This window comes from Mesocricetus auratus, unplaced genomic scaffold, assembly GCF_017639785.1.
Source record: "Mesocricetus auratus isolate SY011 unplaced genomic scaffold, BCM_Maur_2.0 Super-Scaffold_6731, whole genome shotgun sequence".
NCBI classification, from domain to species: domain Eukaryota; kingdom Metazoa; phylum Chordata; class Mammalia; order Rodentia; family Cricetidae; genus Mesocricetus; species Mesocricetus auratus.
In genome coordinates, this window is record NW_024429185.1 from 16,603,029 (window position 1) to 16,624,603 (window position 21,575).

At 36.4% G+C, this 21,575-nt stretch overlaps 1 protein-coding gene across 3 annotated transcripts in view; it reads right to left on the bottom strand.

Moving 5' to 3' along the window:
• Glra3 (glycine receptor alpha 3) overlaps positions 1-21,575 on the bottom strand; it is a 146,072-nt gene that overhangs the window by 63,392 nt on the left and 61,105 nt on the right. The gene's annotated exons all lie outside the window — the stretch shown is intronic.

A 21,575-nucleotide genomic window follows, 5' to 3' on the forward strand; every position in this document is an offset into this window, starting at 1 on the left:
TCACAAATACTAAAAATAATAATGATGGTTAATCCCAGAAATATTTTAAATTGATATTTATACTGACATCTTCCAACTATATATTTTAAAGATTATTGTAAAAGAAGAGTGAATGTTTTTAACCAAAGTTTAGCATGGTGTATGAGAGAGAGAGAGAGAGAGAGAGAGAGAGAGAGAGAGAGAGAGAGAGAGAGAGAGAGAGTGTGTGTGTGTGTGTGTGTGTGTGGTTTTTGCACACATAGTTTCAGCTTTTTGAGCCAGAGTCGCAGGATAGCCTCCCTCTCACTATGTAACCAAGGATTATTCTGATCTTCCTAACCCTTCTGCCTCCACCTTTCATGTGAAAAAACTACAGGTGTACCTGACCACACTACACAACAGGGAGTTTTATTATTAGTTTTCTCCTTACATTTTTAAAGTGAGTAAACCTATGGACTTTATTTAATATGGTTTATGCATATGCTTGAAGAAAGCTTAGGCTATCTGAAATATACTGGAGCTATACAGACAAACTAAAAACCCAACCATTTTCTTATTTATTTAATATCAAATATAGTAAGCAAGACATAAAGGGGCTTCTGAAATCTTACACTTTGTTATTTACGCAAGTAAAATTCATGTTTTGCCCTGAATATTGAAAACACAATCTGATCAGTACTTGCACACCAGTGGTACTTCCCTCCAACTGCAACTAAGCTTACATACCAGACTTTCCCCCCTCTGCCTGCTAGATGTTCCATGAATCATCTTTTGTCTCTTCTTGTGGCTGTACTTGGTATTTCAGAAAAGATATAAGCACCAGTAAATGTTTGGCATTTAGCAATAGGAATATATAAATTCTAAGAAAATTTTATGAAATTTCTTTTGAATATATTAACCCCCTTTTCCAACTCCCCAGAGTTATCCTCCCTCCCTGAACATCAAACTTTGTGGGGAGGAGAACATGAGGGATCAGGAAGGTCAAGTTGGGGGATGAACAGACCAGCACAGCAAGGAAAAAGATACCTTAGTAGAGGGAGTCATTATGGGCTTAAGGAGAAATCTGGCACTCGGGAAATCTCCACAGAAGCAGCTGACCTGAGCAGGTGGAAACTCACATACCCCAGTCTGACAGCTGGGGAAGCTGCATAGGATCGAACCAGGCCCCCTGAATGTGACTTTCAGTTGGGAGCATGGGCAGTCTATGGGGCTGCTGGCAGTGGAACCAATATTTATCCTAGTGCATGACCTGGCTTTTTGGAGCCCATTCCCATGCTGTGATCCTTTCTCAGTCTAGATGCAATGCGGAGGGCCTCAGTCCTGCCCCAAATGATGTGACAGACTTTGATGATCCCCCAAGGGAGATCTCACCCTCTCTGAGGAATGGATGGTGGCTGGGATGCAAAATGGTGAGGGGAGTGGGAGGGCTGGAGGGAGAGGAAACGGATTGGTATGTAAAATAAGACTGTTTTTAATTTAAGTGAAAGAATCACAAAAAAACTAAAAAAGAAAGGAAGAAAGAAAGGAAGAAAGAAAGGAAGAAAGAAAGAAAGAAAGGAAAGAAACCCCCCTCTCCCAGTAGCTATGGATTCCCAATAGTTAGCTGCTCAGCTTGGGATGGGATTTTGTGTTCATAGTTCTTTTCCATGGTCTCCCCTGGGATTACACAGATTTTTTTTGCACAGTGACAAGGTAATTTTTAATATGCATATGTATATATATATTATTTTCAAGATATTTCTGATATTACTATCAATAAATTTCTCCTTTTAATTAGAAAGGATATGTGATTTGAATAACAATTAGAAATTCATAGACCAATTGAGAAATAATCCTGAGCTTTTCCTGTTTTAAGGTATCCTATCCAAAGCTGCCAAGTTAAAAACTGACCAGAAAATTAATTTGTAAAAAAATAAGAATAAATATAAGTCCTCCAAATACTCAGTTACTTTTGTTTTCTAGACTTCTCCAATTCTGAAGCACTGTACAGAATCACTGAGCACTAATACTCAATGGTGATGTAATTGCTTCTTGCACTGTCTCCTTAATATCCCCCATGTTGTCTGTACCATCTGCTCAAGGAGCATCCACAGGGAGGGTGGTCGTCTGGGACCACTGATTCTGAAATAATGGCTTAATGGAAAAGCCTGCTTTATTCCTCAGTTACTCAGCCGATAGGGAAGAAAGCCATTTTATACAAAATATTTGGAGTCTTTGAAAGGTTATTTCAAAACTCCTCCTGAGTTCCTCTTCATACTCCATATGTTTATTCTCTTTGAAAAGGTCAGAATAGTTTTTAAATTACCAAAACCTATAAAGCCATATAATTTTGTACCAAGTTTGAAAGCAAAAGAAAAGAAATATTGGTTAGAACATAAAATGTGCTAAACTGGCAGAAACCTCTTTCTGTATTCAATATTGTAAGCCATACACTAAGAACATGTCTCAATCCTTACACTGTGGGGTCAGAATTGCTGAAAAGGCAACCATGTTTTTGTAAACATTCTTTCAAAATCTGGGTGTTTATTTCAATAAATAAGTTCATTTAATTTGGGCAGTCTTAGTTTTGTAGGGAAACACTGGCACACAGCCAGTATTTTTAGTAGCTGTTGGATAGCAGTGGAAACTAATAATCATTGTTGCTCTTAGGTTTGGGGTTGAAAGGCACTCTCTTCATGTGTTCATAGCAGCAATCCACACGTCCCCACTACTTTTGCTATTTGCTTCTACCACACATGCCTGCTCACACTCTCATTCATTCCTTTTATTTGCACTTTCCTTCTCTATGTTGGCTTAGATAAACAGGCAGACGACGTTCTCACAGAGAGTTGTACCGACAGACTGGTGAGTAGAATTAAAATCCATTCAACTTCCCACACTATGTTTCTATCTACCACTTAATTTTATGATACACCAAACAGGAAAACAAAGCAGGAGTCCTCCTGGTTTAGGCAATGCAGACATGAAAATCCTGCTGCTACTATGACTTTCCTTCAAAACCCCAGATCTGCATCTGGAATCGTACTCACTCCAACTGAGAACAAGTTATTTTACTTAACTGTATTGTTGCTTGACGGGAATCACAAATACATGTTACAATGAATGCAACCATCCATGCATGATATTAATTTACAATACATATTTTACATTATGTGAGCATGATCCGCTTGTCCTTTTTTGGCTTCTGTCAAGCAATTATCTTTCCTTACCAGAACATATAACTCAAATCGTAAAAGTCATTAGACAATGAAGTTTTCAGAGCACATCTTGCTTTTTATCAGCACCAAAAATGTCCTTCACCATTCTAAGAAGCCTGAAAATTCCTTCCAACTCATAGAAAGAAACTTTCTGAAGAGGCCAAAGGCACTTGGTACTTTAAAGATAGATAAAATCATCGTTGAACATCATTTTGAAGACCTTCCAGCCAGTGAGTTTTCTGGAATATCTTTTGTAAACTGAGATATGTACAATAAGTGTTCAAATGTATTCTTGGATGCACATAGGATTAGCCATTAATGGCATTTCATACCTTAATAATATTGTGTAGCCATAATAACTGTTTAGTTCCATATTATTTTTGTCACCTCAGAAGGAAAATCAGTACCCACTGTGCAGTCTCTTATCTCTGCATCCAACCAACCACTGATAACCAGGGATCTGCTGTCCACCTCTATAGACTCAGTAGCACTGGGCACTTCAGTTCATCGGTGGGTGTGATACAATCTGTGACCCTTAGTGCCTATGTTCTTTCACTTAGTATAATGTTTACAGGATCTGTAAAGTGTATTTAAGAATATAGAGATCATGCTTAATTTATTAAAAACTGAAGTATCTTATTGGGAAAATTCTACCTGAAGTTGACATACTTTCCAAAGATATGCATATATATATATGTATATATATGTGACATGCCATCACAAGTCCACAAACATGTATAAGTATGTATATATGTACATAGATTTGTATACATTGCATCATAAACCACAATCATCATAAAAGATGAAAACAGTATTGTTAACTGATGAAATTCAATTATTTCAAACACGAATCTACCTGCTTCATAACATAATTTTGCATAGAAGGTTTGAGATTCTATTTAAACATGTAAGCAACTACAAGCTCTATCTGTCTTGTATCATCAACATATTTGATGGTGGCAAAGTGTAACAGTCACAGTGTCACTTTTCATTTAAAGCAATTAGGCTTAATTAATAGAATGTGTATTTTGAGACTAACATTTCACCAGTAACTAACCAAGGAAGATTTATTTTGAATCTGTGTATAATAAAAAATGGAAAACATAATTATACAAACCAAGCTTATTTACTTAAAATATTCTACTTTGAAGGTATTTATCTGGGTTTAGGTAGCTAGACCAAAGCACTTGTAGGTACAAGCATGAGAACCTGAGTTATCTCCCCCAAACCTGCATTTTATTCAAGGCAACTTGGTGTCACATACTTGTAGTTCCAGTGCTCACAGGGGAGACAGGCAGATCACTGGTGTTCACTGGTCAGCCAGACTACTCCACTCAGCAGGTTCATTAGGAATCCAAAATCAACATAGGCAGCACCTGAGCAATTAATCTCTGGCTTCATACATGCATGTACACAGACACACAGACACACAGACACAGACACACATACACACACACACACACGCACAGTATCTATATTTTGGTATATGCTCATATTTTCAAAGTGTAATCTATTATTTTGGTATACTATCTACAATTTCCTTCACAACTTCAATATTCTCTTAAGACAACTGCGTTGTGTTTGGGAAAAACACAGTTTAGTAAACAAGAACAAAGGAATAGATGTTATTGGCAAATAATTTTTGGTATAAATAAAATTTTGGACACATAAATAAAATATTCTAATGATTATTTTGAATATTTTCAAATAGTTTTGAACTCTAAGACTTCCTCATTTAAAATATAAATCATTGTTTACATTTCAGAATTTTAAGTCATTTTTTTGTCCAGGGGAATTCTGTAATTAGTGAGAGCTTATTTGGGATATACCATTTACTATGCTCAATTCTGAGCTGAAGATTCATAAACAAATGTTCCATTTTGCAAAAGTTTTAGAGAGTTAAACATGTTCAGGACAAATTAAGTTGTTTTGCATTTGTTTTCTTCTGAGAAATTCAGATAATTCTTTAGAAGCTGTTTATTGATTTGGACGTTGGCCAAGAAGTTGAGTGGAGTCTGCTCACTGTACCCTACAGATGCCTCAGAATTCACTTCTTTTTAGAAACTATTATTGAATACTGCAGCCTTACTTACATAGTCCTTGAGAATAACAGATAAAATACTTGCTGCTTCTGAGTCAAATGAAGTGAATGTTTAATTTTTTTTACAATTTACTGTTGCCTAAGCAGTATATAAACAATCTACAAAAATTCAGAACTAAAAGAGAAATGTAATGAATAATTCTATATTATTTTTACTGGCTAGAGAAAACCATTAGCATGAATAGTTCTATATGTCCTTTGAGAACATGTAGACATTTTTTATAATTTTTAAATTTCAAATATTACCATATTTCCCATATTTCCCTTTTCCAATCCTTCATCAATCTCCTCCCATGTACCCAACATTGCTAACTCTTAAATTCATGAATATTTTCACACACACACACACACACACACACACACACACACACACAGAGCATATTTTAGAGTTGAATGTAAGGTATCAGTTGAATGTAAGGTAAAATATATTGCCAAACTGTAGTATGGTTTCATTTTTCATACTTGTATCTGGTAATCTGTGCTATCTTTTAGTGGAATATAATGTGAAAATGTTACTATAATTGGATGTCAATCGTAAAATGGGTTTAGCATGATACTGATGCTAAAACTTTGAGAAACATGTACGTACCATTATTGCATTCCCATAGCATGGTTTTGTCCTGACCTATTTACAAATTCACAGTTATATAAATTTTTTTCTCTAAAATTAAGTTGGTGTTTGTACTTGACTACTTTCATAAGAGGTAAGTTGTTCTAACTGATCAAATTCCCACAGATTGAGACCATTAAGTTGCTTTACTAATGCCACATGATAGGCAAGCAGGGACCCTGAGAGACTGTCATTTCCCTCCAGGCTAATGACTAACTCAGCATGCTACACACTGTACTGCCTTTTGCAAGCAATGAGGTCTCCAAAGCAAGGTGTTCTGTGTGGAAACAGGTTATTTCCTGTCAGGTACTGTGTCCATCCCCCTGACAGGATAACACTGTGTGACCTTTAATGACATCATGTGGGAAAGGCCCTGCAGCATGTTTTTGTCTCCTACAGAGGATTTTTTTTCTCACTTGGAATCAATATTCTGCTGAGAAATTTTTCTTTGCTGGTGATGACAAAGCGTTCCAGCACTCTTTGCTGAGGAGTCTAGGATGATATCTCTTTCCAGATTTCTTTTTGCAACTTCTAAGAACTGATTTTAAACTACATTAAGCAATCTCCTACCTCAAGATTTTTTTGGCTTTCAATGAAAGCATTTATTTTCCCTAGATACGCAGGAAGATTGGTAATATGTATACAGTCTTTAGCATTCTTTATGGAAGCAGTGATTTAGAAACTAATAACGAAGCAATGGCAAAAATCCAAGTGTGACAAAATACAAAATGCCTTGCCTTTTTATTTAAATGCAGAAATGGGAAGATAGCGATATTATTTGTTAGGGAGCTGATAAGCTACAATTGAATCTGTGGGTTCAATATTTATGTGCATATTAACAAGTGGTCCCTCACTTAATTCATTTGGTGGTAGAAGAATGCATTGTTCTTTGCCTTAATAAGCTATTTTGAGAAATAAGATTTGAAGACTAAAGGCAATAAAACTACCTCCAAGGGCTGAATTCTTCAGAATGAATTAAGTTTTAGAACATATTCCTCCACAAGCAAGGCACTAAAAATTGTCAAGGGCAAATAATCTAGCCCTCATAAGTAATGAGAAAGAGAAGGCCCATAAAGAAAGAAGATTGAAAAAGTAGATTGTCTGCATCCAGAATCAAATAGTTACTCAGCTTTTGCAGGGGATAGTATTTCTAAACCCAGGGCAGAATTTAAGAGGAAAAACTGTCTCTTTTGTTTCAAATGTTTTCTTTTGCTTCCTTGTTTTGAGATGAAAGGAAGGTAGGCAGAAATTCAAACTTTTAATATGAATTAAATAATTATTTCTCAAAATAGCTTATTAAAGCACCAAACAATACATTCTTCTAACACCAAGTGATTCGATGGAGCCCCTTGTCAATATGCACGTAAACACTGAGCCCACTAATTCAACTGCAGCTTATCAGCTTCCTAACAACAAATATTGTTATCTTCCCATTGGTTTGTTGTGACATTTCATTTTTATAGCCTAAAGACATGCCTTGTAAAGCCTGTCTTACAACATTTCATCACCTTTCTCAAAAAGACAGAATTCAATGCTTCTGGTATGTGATGCCATCAAAATGACCTCCCAAATATTAAAGATGGTAGCACAATCAGAGCTAGTGCAGTTTTCGAGCTTGCCCAATGACCTCACTTCAGTCCCAGCTATCACAAAGACAACAATTCATTAACCAACTAATGATGGTTGTACTTGCTAGTGCCATAGATAACATTCTGTCATGCATAATACCAGGTCAAATAAACACGATTACCATAGGGGAACTCCCTCAGAAAGGTTTTCATAACATATAAACACAATAGGGCCAGTGGATTGAAATTTGTGAGTAGCTCATTAGAAAAAAATTCTACTTGTTCTGAATAATTGAATTAATATGAGGGTCTATACGCAGTAGATCCAGGTCATTGTTAAGTTAGACATTTTACTGAGAGGTGAGTTTATCTTTTAACTATTCAAAAAAGCTTCTAAGTAAAACTATATCCCAGGTAAAACATGCATATTCCAGATCCATCTATGATACTTCGTTAGTGAAACTGACAATTGAAAAATAAGTTAGTGTTCTTAGAACAAACAACACCACGAAAAGGTGGAAAGTGATAAATAAAATGTTATAGTGGTCTCAAGACTGTAAGTCCCACCTGAAGCGAATTGCCCATGATAATGAGGCAGCCACAGAAGCCAAGTGACCCGCTGGTCATATAGGAGCTTAGGGAGTTCCGTATGTGCAGTGACTAAATTTTTGGTTTCAGTCCTTATCAAATCATATCGAGCCACTAACCCAATGCCTTTTGTTCATCAGCTTCCTGCTGTCTAAATTCACCAGTGGGCATGCACCAAAACTTCTTTATCTCCACTCCTGTCTTTTCTGGTTTTTCAATCAGTAAATATGGAGAGTATCTTCATGTCTCTATGCTGTGGCTTGTTCACAGCTTTTCAGAGCAACTCAGTCTCAAGCAATAGGCGCCTGTCTGAAGACAGCACTGGGTTATAGTTCTCTGGCAGACAGAGAGCAACAGAGAACATTTTTTTCTCCATTTTTCCACTTCTCATAAGTAAGGGAAGTCACCACTCCATCAGACCCTCTACTGCACCCAGGCTTATGAGAACTGGATCGTCATTTTGTAGCTGGGGCTGCTAGACAGATGTCACCAGGACCACCTAGATGTCCTTGCATCTGTAGCTTCAGCTTCTCCTGCCTACAGGGGGCAAGGGTAGGAGCTGCTGTCTTGTTGCCTTTTTTATGACTCCATGCATTTACTTTTTCATCACTCTAGATTGCAATCTATCTTTTGCTATTCCATGTCTTCTCATTGTCTTACACCGTGGACAGCAGACAGTGGAGAGATGTGTAATTGATTAAAGTGCAGTGACTATGAGCCTACACCCTCAGCCATGAACACAACATCTTTATTAATACCACACACGGTCACCACCAAAACCAAGGCTCAGAGAATACCCCAGAAGAGGAGACGAAAAAATGTGAGAGCTGGATCATAGAGGCAGGGAGTTGTGAAATGTTATCTTCTGGCTATGTCATGACGATTACAATAACTGTGGTTACCTTCATAAGATGAAGACAGCCAAAATCCTGGCTATAGACCATCTCCAGGAGCTATCCCTTCTTGAATAACTATTGGCAATGGGTAGTTGTTGGGTATAGGAGAATGATTATTTACTGAAGATATGGCAGCTGATTTTTCATGCTCTAGTACATGGTCCCATGCTAATTCACATATAGGCAGCACAAATTAGATTTAGTGAGTTGTTAAAAAGAGAAGAAGAAAGGCCATGAAGTTGAGAGGGGGATGTGATGTGGGTGTTGGAGAGGGAAAGAAGGAATAGATTCAATTATATTTCATTATATATACATGTATGTTCCTTTGCCAGTGGGGAAAAAGCAAAGAACAAACCTACCAGGAGAATATTTTGAGAGTAATTTTTACCAAATATTTAAAAATATGACTTAATAATGCTTACATAGATGAAATAAAAGGATGAAATGCTACAGACTATAAATGAGATAATTTTTTCATGCATCATTATGAGAATAAGTCTGAAAGTAGTTTGAATGTATCTACAATTAATTCAGGTGTCAATTTGCACACATGCGCACATGTAAAGTTGGGAAAAAGCATCTGGAACCGATTTATCACTATAATAAGAAAAGAGAGAATGTAATTTGGCTTTCAGCTTACATGTTTGCAAATATATGGAGAAAGAAGATAATATTAATTCCTTCTCAGAATATTAACTGTCTTTGCTCATCCCATGTACCCCCGTACACAGATAGATTAGTTAGTGCAATCTGTACTCATGAATGTCACACAAATATGTATTCTAGGTGATGGAGATATAGCTAGATAATAGAACATTTTCTTAGCATCTGTGAGGCCATCAGTTTTATGCCAGGACCACAAAAACAATAACTACAATTATGAAATCTGTGCTTTTGAATATTCAATCTCAAGAAGTATGTTATTCTCAAGGGAGTACAAGTATCATTCTTGGCGGTTGAGAAAATCTTCCTCTTAAGAAAAACTCGTAGTAGATGGATAAATACATGTTATAAATGAAGTGTTAAGATTTCATGGGAAAGTAAATTAAAGGGAAAGTTATGAAAAGGGCCTGTGTAGGGAGGAATAATGAAAAACAGTGCTTGGGAATCATCACCTTAGGGAAACTAAAGCAGACACACAAATATATATATTTTTTTTTTTCATGTCTGCTGTCAAGTACTGATTAATAATTTTAATCTCATGATCGATTGAATGAAGGGCAGTAATTATCTTTATATCTCGCTACATTGGGATAAAGAGCAAAATATAAGAGTTTTTAACCTCTTGAATCTGTTTCTCAAAATGCTTATTGAAATCATTTGATATATTATAACTTGGCAAATGACAGTTAAAAAAATCAGTGAGTAAAAAGCACAAGAGGAGCTGGTGCGCAGAAGAAATGACTGCACATTGCTGTCTTTCATTGCTCAATGAAAGAGATATCTTAATAGAGAGAGCCACTATGGGCATAAGAAGAGGCCTGGTGCTAGGATGACTCCCAAGAGGATTCCAGCTACGACTCCTAGAAATAGTAGAGAGGATGCCTGAACTGACCTACCCCTGTAATCAGATTGATGAATACTCCAACCATCATCATAGAGTCCTCGTTCAGTAATTGATGGAACCAGACACAGAGATCCACAGCCAAGAACCAGGCCAAGCTCTGGGAATCCAGTAGAAGACAGGGAGGAGGAAATATATGAACAAGTGAGGTCAAGATCATGATGGATAAATCTACAGAGACAGCTGAATCAAGCCCCTGGAAACACATGAACTCTAGACCTACAAATGTGAAGACTTCAGGGGACTGAAGTAGGCCCTCCATATGTGGAGACAGTCGTGAAGCTTGGACTAGCTGAGGGGTCCCTGTCAGTAGGACAAAGATACAAACTTGTTTGTTGGAGCCAGTTCCTTAGGATGAGATGCCATGATCAGTGGCAGTAGGACCATGAGGTAATCCTGGTACATGAGCTAGCTTGTTCTAGCCCATTCCCTACGGTGGGATGACATACTCAGTTTTGATGCATGGTAGAGGGGTTTGGCCCTGCCCCAACCTATTGTGACAGACTATGTTGACTGCTCATGGGAACCCATATCCATGAGGAGTGAACTTGGAGTGAGCTAGGGGGGAGGTGAAGAGAGTTGGGAGGAGACCAAGGAGTAGAAGGAGAGTAGGAGGGATAATTTTGGTTGGAATGCAAAATGAAAAAGAAAATTTTAAAAATGGAAAAAAAGAATAACTGTACAAATTGGAAAAAACTGAAAACACAACCCAAGGCAAAAAGAAGAATTCCACCAGAGAAATGGGTTAAGTCTATCTTATGGGCTCAGGCAGGGTCTGGCAGTTTGTGCAAAGAGCTCTGGTAGAGAGTCTAAACGCAAAGCTTTGGAAGAACAAAAGTGAGTAAAGGAGTGAGAGAAGAAGAGAAGAAGAAAGGGAGGGAGGGAGGGAAGGAGAGAGAGAGAGTGAGAGAATATTTGAAATATTTTATTGTTCTAAGGTCTGGGGAGAATTTACAGGTGTATTTCCTGTCTCCGGGATAAAACTTAGGCTCCATTCAACTCAACTGAGAAAATAAATGAGATCACAAATGAAAGTTGCCCGGGATTTATTTGTGAGTACTTGATGCATCTATTTACTATTGATAGACATATGTTAATAAGCTCATTTTTGTTGACTGAGCCCTTTAATATTATTTTGTGACAGGATTATTTGTCTTACAATTTAGCTACTCTCTACAGTGTTGGCAAAGTTCCACAACAACTACAGAATAATGTAGAAAGGATTGCCCTTATTACAGCCCTATTGTGTTTCTGATCCTGTCTTGTTTTCATGCTCTCCATAGGGCAAAGGGTTTCTTTATACTTTCAGGTCCCCTTGAAGAGTTGTAAAGCAAAACATTTTTTCTTTCCTTGTAAACTTAATTTCCATGTACCAAGTTCCTTTTCGAAGAGATGGAGAGGGAGAAAGATCTTGTCCAGTAGGAATCTCCCTTTTCTATTGGTGTTTTAAGTAACAAGTATTATTTACCTCATAACCTTTATGTGCCATATTTGACAAGGCACAGTGATGTAGTACCTCGCCTTGCCAGTGAATTGGTGTTAATGGCCATGCCCTCTTTGGGCGTGGCTTCTGTTGCTGATGTGACAGGAAATCGGAGAAGGGAAGGGCGTAATCTCTCTCTCTCTAGTGAACTCATTAATACCCTGTCTTCAGTGTAGACCCACGTTTTTGTCACCCTGGCATGTTTTGAGCCCTTCTGATACAAAACTTGCTGTGTGGATAGACTGGTAGAGTCAGGTAACAACCGGTGCAACAGCACTTCGGTGTTAACTTTACCTTCTGTGTCTGCCAGATTCAGTTAGCAGCTGAGGAACAATTGAAATTGGTGCATATTTAACATTAATTGATACTCAAAGTGACAAATTCTGACTACTGCCAATAATCTCAGGATCTCACGAACTGTTGTTTTTGTGGGACTTGGTCATCCACAGAAGGTGCTAGATGGTCTGGTAGCAAATAGTTATATGCCAAACCCACCTTTAAAGAGATCTACATGGAAACAATACCTTCATTTCAAATTCAGATTAGAGACACATGAATTAAATTAGGTGACATGTATCTGTACCTTTACATTTAACACTAAAGAATTTAGCACAAACCTTCATTTCTATAAACACTATATAATTAACTTTTTAATATTTTTTCTAGATTTTTTTATTTAAGTTAGAAACAATCTTGTTTTACATATCAATCTCAGTTCTCTCTTCCTCCCATCCTCCCATGCCTCCCACTAACCCCCATCCCATCCCCTCTTTTGTTCCCCGGGGGAGGGTAAGGCTTTCCATGGGGATCAACAAAGTCTGTCACATCATTTGGGGCAGGGCCTAGGTCCTGAGAGAGTGTCCCTTTACAGGGAATGGGCTCCCAAAGTCCATTTGAACACTAGGGATAAATATTTTTTATTCATTTTACATACCAACCACAGTTTCCCCTCACCTCATCTCCCCTTAACCCACTCCCATCCACTTCTCAGAAAGGGTAACGTCTCACATGGGAATCAACAAAGCCTGGCACATTCATTTGAGGCAGAACCAAACCCTCCCCCGGCCCCATCAAGGCTGAACAAGGCATTCCACCATATGGGATGGGCTTCAAAAAAACCAGCTCATACACTAGGGATAAATCCTGGTCCCTCTGCCAGGAGTTCCACAAACAGACCAGGCCAGAAAACTGTCATCCATATGCAGAGGGCCTAGTTCAGTCCCATGCAGGATCCCCAGCTGTCCTTCTAGAGTCCATGAGCTCCTGCAAGTTTGGGTCAGCTGTCTCTGTGGGTTTCCCCTTCATGATCTTGACCCACCTCCCTGCTCATATAGTCCCTCCTCCTTCTCTTTACTGAACTCCAGGAGCTTGGCCTGATGCTTGGCTGTGGATCCCTGCATTTGCTTCCATCAGTTACGGGGTGAAGATCCTATGATGACAATTAGTGTGGTTATCAATCCGATTACAGGGGAAGTAATTAACTTTTTAATCTACATATCATAAAGAAACTCTAGAAAGACAAATGGTCTAAAAGATAGATTCCCAGAGATAAAGATCTGGAATAGCTCTCTTCTTTATACTTTATCTCTCTGAGTCATCAGTATCTTTTGTCTTTGGCACATTTTTTTCTCCTATAAGAAAAAAAATGTTTTTAAACAATTTGTTTAACAACACTATACTATTTATAAATAATTATGGATTTTGCAATATTATTTGCCAGAAATTTAACACCAGAAAAAATCTCCAGAGAGTCTCTTTTTGAGATATATGGTTTAAGGAAAATCTTGTGGATGAATATATTAAGCTGAGATTTATTCATAAACTGGATGGGGGTCCCTAAGGTTTGCGACTATCTCATATACCTATTTACTGCAAATACTCCCATAAATGAGTCTATTTCTTCTTGATGTTTAGAAATGGTAGTTCAGAGCACATCCATGCTGTCTGTCACTGGTTACTCATGCATGGAATTGAAAGTATTCCAGACCAAAGATATTACTACATTTTGGTTGGCTTTACTACTGTAAAAGTAATATAGTGAGGTCGAGATGTTAACAGATTCAATGTTAATATTAAAAGGCTATCCATTTGCTTCCAGGCAATTCCCAGAAGGAAATGAGTTATTTAATCTGTAAATGTAACATAGGATTGCTTTCTGAATATTGTAATGACACTCCTAAAAAGTGGCAATCCCTTTATGAGAACTTAACTCATTGGCAATGCATTTGAAGGACCAAGAAGTCATTTCTGGCAAAAGTTACAAAAGAATGAAAAAGACTTCCTTTAAATTGGACATGTTTCCATACCATTGTCATGAAAAATATGTCACAGTGAATTTATTAAGTAATTTCTCTTTAATGTCTTAGATGTAAAAAAAGCATTCTTGTATCACCATAAACCTTGCAGAGTCTCTAATTTCTGAACATACTTATTTCTTCATAGAAAATTAAGAAATTATCTTTGCATCAAGATAGCATGAAACAAATTCTTTTTGAAGAAATATTGAATTATATGGAAAGACAGATGGGAAAATACAAGTGTATTTAGATATTATTAGCCCACATTCATTTTACTGTGCAATGAAATATTTAACTCATATTTCAGGAGTCACAGGATTGATTTAATACTGGGATTGAAACTCAGGACTGTAGACCTACATGAATTGACAAAAGCAAAATTATATTTTATCCACCCATGTTGAATATATTTTAGGAAACTATCTTTGGAGGGAAATATGTTTTATCAGCCAGAATACAAAAATTACCTGTCCATATGCAATCGCTTGCATTTAGGAGATACTCCATAATGAGCATTATATCAGCTTGTAATGATATAGCAAAGAATGCCTCAGAGAGAAGCATTGCCTTAGAGATCTTGTGGTCACAAAATTGTTAGTAAAAATTTGTACAAAATATATAAAGAAAAATAAAAACAGTGAATTCTAAATCGAGTACAACAGTATGATTTCATTGAAGTTTATTTGATAACTGCAGACCAGGAGCATGTGGGTCAATAGACCTTATAAAGCAGCCCCCTGAAATGTCCTCAATGACTGTGATTTCATTAGTAGCCTTAATGAAAGTCATTGAATGAATTTCAGGGAAGGAATATAAAATGTTTTAACAGGAAATGTAGATTCGATAAAACAAGTAGGAATTTTCAGCGAAGTATTTTTCAGTGCTAGTTCTCCAATGCAGAAATTAAAAGAATGAAAACAAAAGAATATGAAGAGATAAAAATGATTGAAAATTTCAGGTATGGAAAATACAGCATAGTACACTCTTTGAAATAACAGATACGCAAAGATTAACATGATTAGTCTTCAAAGTTAAATACTGAGGGCTGGAGAAATGACTCAGCAGTTAAGAACACAGGCTTCTCTAGCAGAGTATCTGGGTTTGATTCTGTGAACCAACACAGTGGCTCACAGCCATCTATAACTCCTGGTCCAGTGTATCTGATGCCCAGTCTGAATGCCACAGGGACCTGGCACACACGTGGTGAAAAGACACACGTGCAGACAAAACATCCATGGAATAAAAACAAAGACATACAATTTTGAAATGATAAATATTAACCATAAGTTCACACAGTAATAAGAAATTCTAGTATAAACAATTACAAACATACTCTTATTTAAACTACTTAAGAGGAAGACCCAAAGCATCAAAGAACTATATAGAGAAGTCATTACAAAATCCTGGGAATGGAGGTATTGCTTGAGAAAGCTATGGCTAGGCAGATGCAGTGGAAAAGTCTGAACAGTGCTGGAGAGATGGCTCAGGCAGTAAAGGTTAGGATCACAAATGAAAATATGAGGGAAGTTCTAAGTGGTCATACATGGGATCAAGAAATGAAACTTGATTTTAAATGCCTTTGGACAGGTTAAACTGCTGGAACAGACCAATACTTATGAGAGAAATAAGCTTTACAGTAAGTGTCTTAACCAACAGAGGAAGAACAAACACGTCTAACTAGTTTGGAAATAGGTACCATATTGACATTAGATAACTTTTTCTAAGTATGTGAGATAATAAAATTATTATTTGGAATTCACAGCTAAAACTGGACACAAATTCTAAAACTGATTTTGGAAAGTTAAATACAGCAATTACAAAAATATAGCAAATTATGGTAAAGTGAGGGTTATGCATAGAAATCACTTATGCCTTGCTATTTGGAACTCAACCAATGCATTCCATAATATTAACAAAATAAAGCAGAATTCATACAATCATTTTATTCAGTCCTGGGTTATCAGTGGAGAAAACACAGTATTAATCTCAGAAGACAAAGTGGCTCAGCAGGTAAGGATACTTATTGCCACACATGAAAAACTGACATTGATCCCCAGTTGCAAAGGGTGAAAAGAAAGAACCTGCTCTAGTTAATGTTTGTCTGACCTCCACATAAGTGTCATGGCATGTATTTACACACACACACACACACACCACACAATACAATTTTAAAAGGAAACTTAACAAGCAATAAAAAATCCCCAATTTGATATATGTCACTTATAGGAAAGATATAATTGATAGCCTTTTAAAGGGAAGTTATAGATATGTTTATACAATATTTAATTTCACAGATGTACTTTACATAGTCATTGTTTTTATAGACATTTTCATTCAAGAATATTATACACTTCAGCCAAATTAATCCCTTCCTATTTTCTCCATCTTCCCCCTTTGGTTGGTCCATCTAATTCTCTTGGATAATTTCTCATGTGTGTGTGGGCATGCATGTAGAATATATGATAGTTATGTAAAACAAAGAATTATCAAAAACAGAAAATATACATTTGTCTTTCTGAGTATATTTTATTACACTTAATACAATAATCTCAACTTGTGTCCATTTTTCAAGAAAGGACATAATTTCGTATTTTTTTTTGTAGGTGAATTCATCTCCTTACAGATATATACCACGTTTCCTCTATATATCTGTAGATGGCTTTCTAAGGTCATTCCCTAATTGTTATTTGTGTATAGTGCTCCAGTGACCACTGATGTTTACACAAACCTGTGACATGTTGACCCAGAGTCTGTTAAATACTCAGAAGTGGTATAGCTCAGTCACAGGGGAGTTCTTGTCTTAGTTTTGTGAGTAACCACCTACTGGTTAATGTGCACAGTGTTTCAGTGAACACTGATATATACACACACCTGTGACATGTTGACCCAGAGTGAGTCCTATTAAATGCACAGAAGTATTATAGCTCAGTCACAGGAACACTCCTATCTTAGTTTTGTGTAACCACCTACTGACTTCTCTGATGCCTGGACTAATCTACATTCCCCACAGCTATGTATAAAAGATCCCATTTCCCTTACTGTCGTTGCTAGGATTTTCTGCTTCATATTTTCTTAATTAATAATACGTAGAGTGAGATAACATCTTTTTTTTTTGGTTTTTTGAGACAGACATCTTAATGTAGCTTTAATACACACACACACACACACACACACACACACAAACACAGAGTACCTTTATAAATGTTCATTGTTTATTAACTACCCTAAAATAAAAGGGGTTCATAAAATATTTTAATCTTATTAAATATATATAAAAATTTAGGAATAAACTTGAAATACATGATGTTTTAGGGATTTTATTTCTGTGTAGAGACATCATGACCACAGCAATTCTTATGAAAAAAATAAACATTTCATTGGAGTGGCTCATTTATAGTTTCAGGTTCCGTCCATTATCATCGTGGTGGGAGCATGGTGGCATATGGGCAGACTTGGTACTGGAGAGGCAGCTGGAAGTCATGCATCCTGTAAGCAATGGGAAGCTGATGGAGACACCGGGCAGTATCTCGAGCATAGGAAACATCAAAGCTCACCAGTGACACACTTCCTTCAACAAGGTTATACCCACTCCAACAAAGCCATACCTCCATATAGTGGCATAATCTAGGAGATTGTGGGGGCCAATTACATTCAAACTGCCACATATTACAACCTCAAAAACACTGTTAAGAGTAACTGAAAGAAAACAGAAACTGAGAAATTATAAATAACAAATTGAGTCATTGTGTTCATGGATTAAATATTCATTTCTATTGTTTATTTGTTTCAGTTCAGTGCATTCAGTTTTATTCAGAAAGTATATTAAGTATGTAGTCTTTTAAAAGACAGGAAACCATATTGTTTTAACCCTCTTTCAGTTGAATTAGCAAGATAAAAATATGTAAATTATGGAAGTGCCAAAAAGTAGAATTTTAAAATTTAAATTAGAAACAAGCTTGCTTCACATGTCAATCCTAGCTCCCCACCTGATTTCCACCAACCTCCCCAGCCCCCCACCCAATCTTCACTCTGCTCCCAAGGGAGAGTGAAGAATTTAACATGCTGTCATTCCTAGATATTTATAGTGAATGAAAGAATTGCAAACCTCTTAGTATAAAATGGGACACAGGTTATTTGACACTTGGCCCAGGTCCTACAAAAATTCTGTTTTTTTTTTTTTTGCTGAAATTAGAACACATTAGATTAAGCTTAAAAAGCTCATTCTAATGTATTAGTAATAAACGATTACTAATGCAATTTTAAAATATGGTTTTCAAAAATGAACTGGGGGTGAAGACAATGCAAGACCCAAGGAACAGGAAATCCCTCCGAAATTGCATCTTTTAGAAATGTCAAAGAAGCTGCACCCATGAAGTCTCAACAACCTAACTGCTTAAATGATACCTGAACAAGGATAACAACAATAGACTAACATGGAAGAATAAATCTGATGAGGCTCCAATGGTAGATAAATAACTGAGGCAACTAGGGATTAGTTCCCAGGCAAGAGGCCCCCAATTGGTTATCCCATACATATACATACAAGGAAACTTACACAGACAGAGGTGGTTGAATTTGTGTATTTACAGAAAAATAGATATAACATTAGTTAAATAAGAAGTCATGAATTTGAAAGAGAGCAAGTTGGTGTACATGGAAAGGGTTGGAAGAAGAAAAGGGAAGGGCAAAGACATAATTATATTTTAATTTCAAAAAATTAAAAAGTTATATATAATAAAGTAAAAAAAAACAAAGGAAAAATTAAAAGCAATGTGAAAGTAATTAGGTTTAAAATGTGTATAAGAATTTATCAGAGTTTATAGGCTGTTTTGGAAGACAAAATTCAGAAAAGGGTCTGGAGAAGTGGCTCAGCAGTTAACACTAACTATTACTCTTGCAGAGGCCCCTGGGTCACTTCCCAGCACTTGACATGTTGACTCACAACCATGCATAACCAGAGCTCTTCTGACCTCCATGGGCACCGGGCATACACGTGGTGTACACGTGCAGTCAAAACAGGCATGTGCACAAAAGACAATAAAATCTTATTGTTCTAAGCCCAGAACAGGAATTTATGCAATACAGTTATGAATAGAAATACTTAATGCTTGAAAATACAATTCTCATTGGTCACTTACATGCTAGTGTTTATTTTTGGAATTTCAAAACACAATTCTAATCTTTGTGATAAAGTAATTTAAACAGTAATAGTTTAGGAAAGCATGGAAATGAACAAAATTAATACATTAGCAAAGTTGTTCTACTAAATACCGTATTTAACCTAAGAGTATATTAAATAGCTACAGATAAATAGAGCATTGACATGGACTTAAAGCCAAGAATGGAGAAATATGTATGATAGAGGCTATATCAAAAACAATGTTGATAACCATTCAGTTGTGAAATGAAAACAAATTGTTCCATATCATATTTAGGAATATATATGCATATGAGAATAAAATAACAATTAGTGAAAAAAAGAGCCCATGAATTTGAAGGAGAGCAGCAGAGGTTTTGTGGGAGGAAAGGGAAGGGAAAATGTTGCAATTACATTATAATAAAAAATAGAATGAAGCATTCCATGTTAACTAATGTCTAGGTAACAAAGTATTTTAGCATAAAGAATAACAAAATACATCTATCAGCTTGGGTGAGAATCAGGTTTCTATAAACACAATCATCCAAGTAAAGCAAAGTTAAAAATTTTAAGATAAATCTAAAATCATTCATGCATCAAGGAAACATTATAAACATATTGAGGTAAAACAACTTCTTCAAAAATATGGGACTGATCCAGACTCCCCAAATGTGAGTGTCAGTGAGGAGGCCTGGGCAACCTATGGGGCCCTGAGCAGTGGATCACTGTTTGTCCCTGGAATACAAACAGACATCGTGTGTCCATAGCACAAAGAGGGTTGCTCTCTCAGCCTGGACTCTTAGGGGAGTGCCTGAACCCTACCCTGAGTGAAATGACAGACTCTAGATATCCCCTATGTGGAAGGAATTGGCAATAGGGTGGGAGGCTGGGGGGGGTGGTGGGGGGTGCGGGAGGAGGGGAGGGAGAGGGAACTGGGATTGACATGTAAGAAAAAAAATATGTATTTTGTCAGTAATTGTGTGGGGAGTGTATATGTGCGTGTATACCACATACATAATAAACACAGTCATAAGTGCAGAGAATATAAAAACAACTTTTTCACAAAAGACATCACATTGTTCCATTTATCAATTCTTTATATTCAAGTAAAAACATGATAAGCATCAATTAATGCCAATTGGATGCCAGTCATAACTTAAAAAATAAATCTGAATGAATACTAAATGTGGTTGAACTTGAGAAACTGCTAAAAATAGCTATTAGGCATTTAAGAGAAAATGAGCACTTTGGAAAAATTTAATATTATCGTAATCAAGTAATTCCAATTTTGGGTATGTATACTTTATAGAATATATACATTACTAGATAATGAGCAATGGTAGATTTTAAATATAGTGTTCTTTTGTAGTAATGATAATATTAGAAATAAGTGTTTTATGAAATACAGAATGAGTAAACATATTGTGGAAAACTTATTAAAATGAAAATTGAACAGTATTATTTTGTATGTAAATTTGGGTCATCTCCCAAAACACAAGCTTGAGCAAACAAAATAAAACTGGTTATACGTGGATAGTTCAGTATAATCATTTGGTTTATATATTCATATATATCATGAAGCTTGTGTCTTGATATCAAAGGTTTCTTTAAAACACATAGGGAAAGCTGGGCGGTGGTGGCGCACACCTTTAAACCCAGCACTAAGGAGCCAGAGGCAGGTGGATCTCTGTGAGGTCGAGGCCGGGCTGGACCAACAGCCTCCAAAACAACACAGAGAAACCCTGTCTCATAAAACCAAAAACAAACAAACAAACAAACAAAAAAAACCACAAAACGCATAGGGAAGCCACTCTTTAGATTAAAGTAAATAGCTACAATTTGTCTGCCATGTTTATAAGCATATTAGTTCTTAGCTTATTATCAATGCATCTTTGTGTTTCTAAAGTTATTGATTAAAATATTTTTAAAAGAATAAGTAGTTTATGATTCTGCCAACATGTGTACTGACTTAATTTTTATCCCATATTGTTTTAAAATCCCCAAACAATCTAAGTAGTGCATGCTCATTTTAGCAACAAGAAGTTAAACATAGCTTTTGTATACAATATGGAAACACTTAACAGTTTGACTGTTCTCTGAAAATACAACAACCACTTAAGTTTCTTCAAATCCTTGTTTTGCATCTATGCATAGA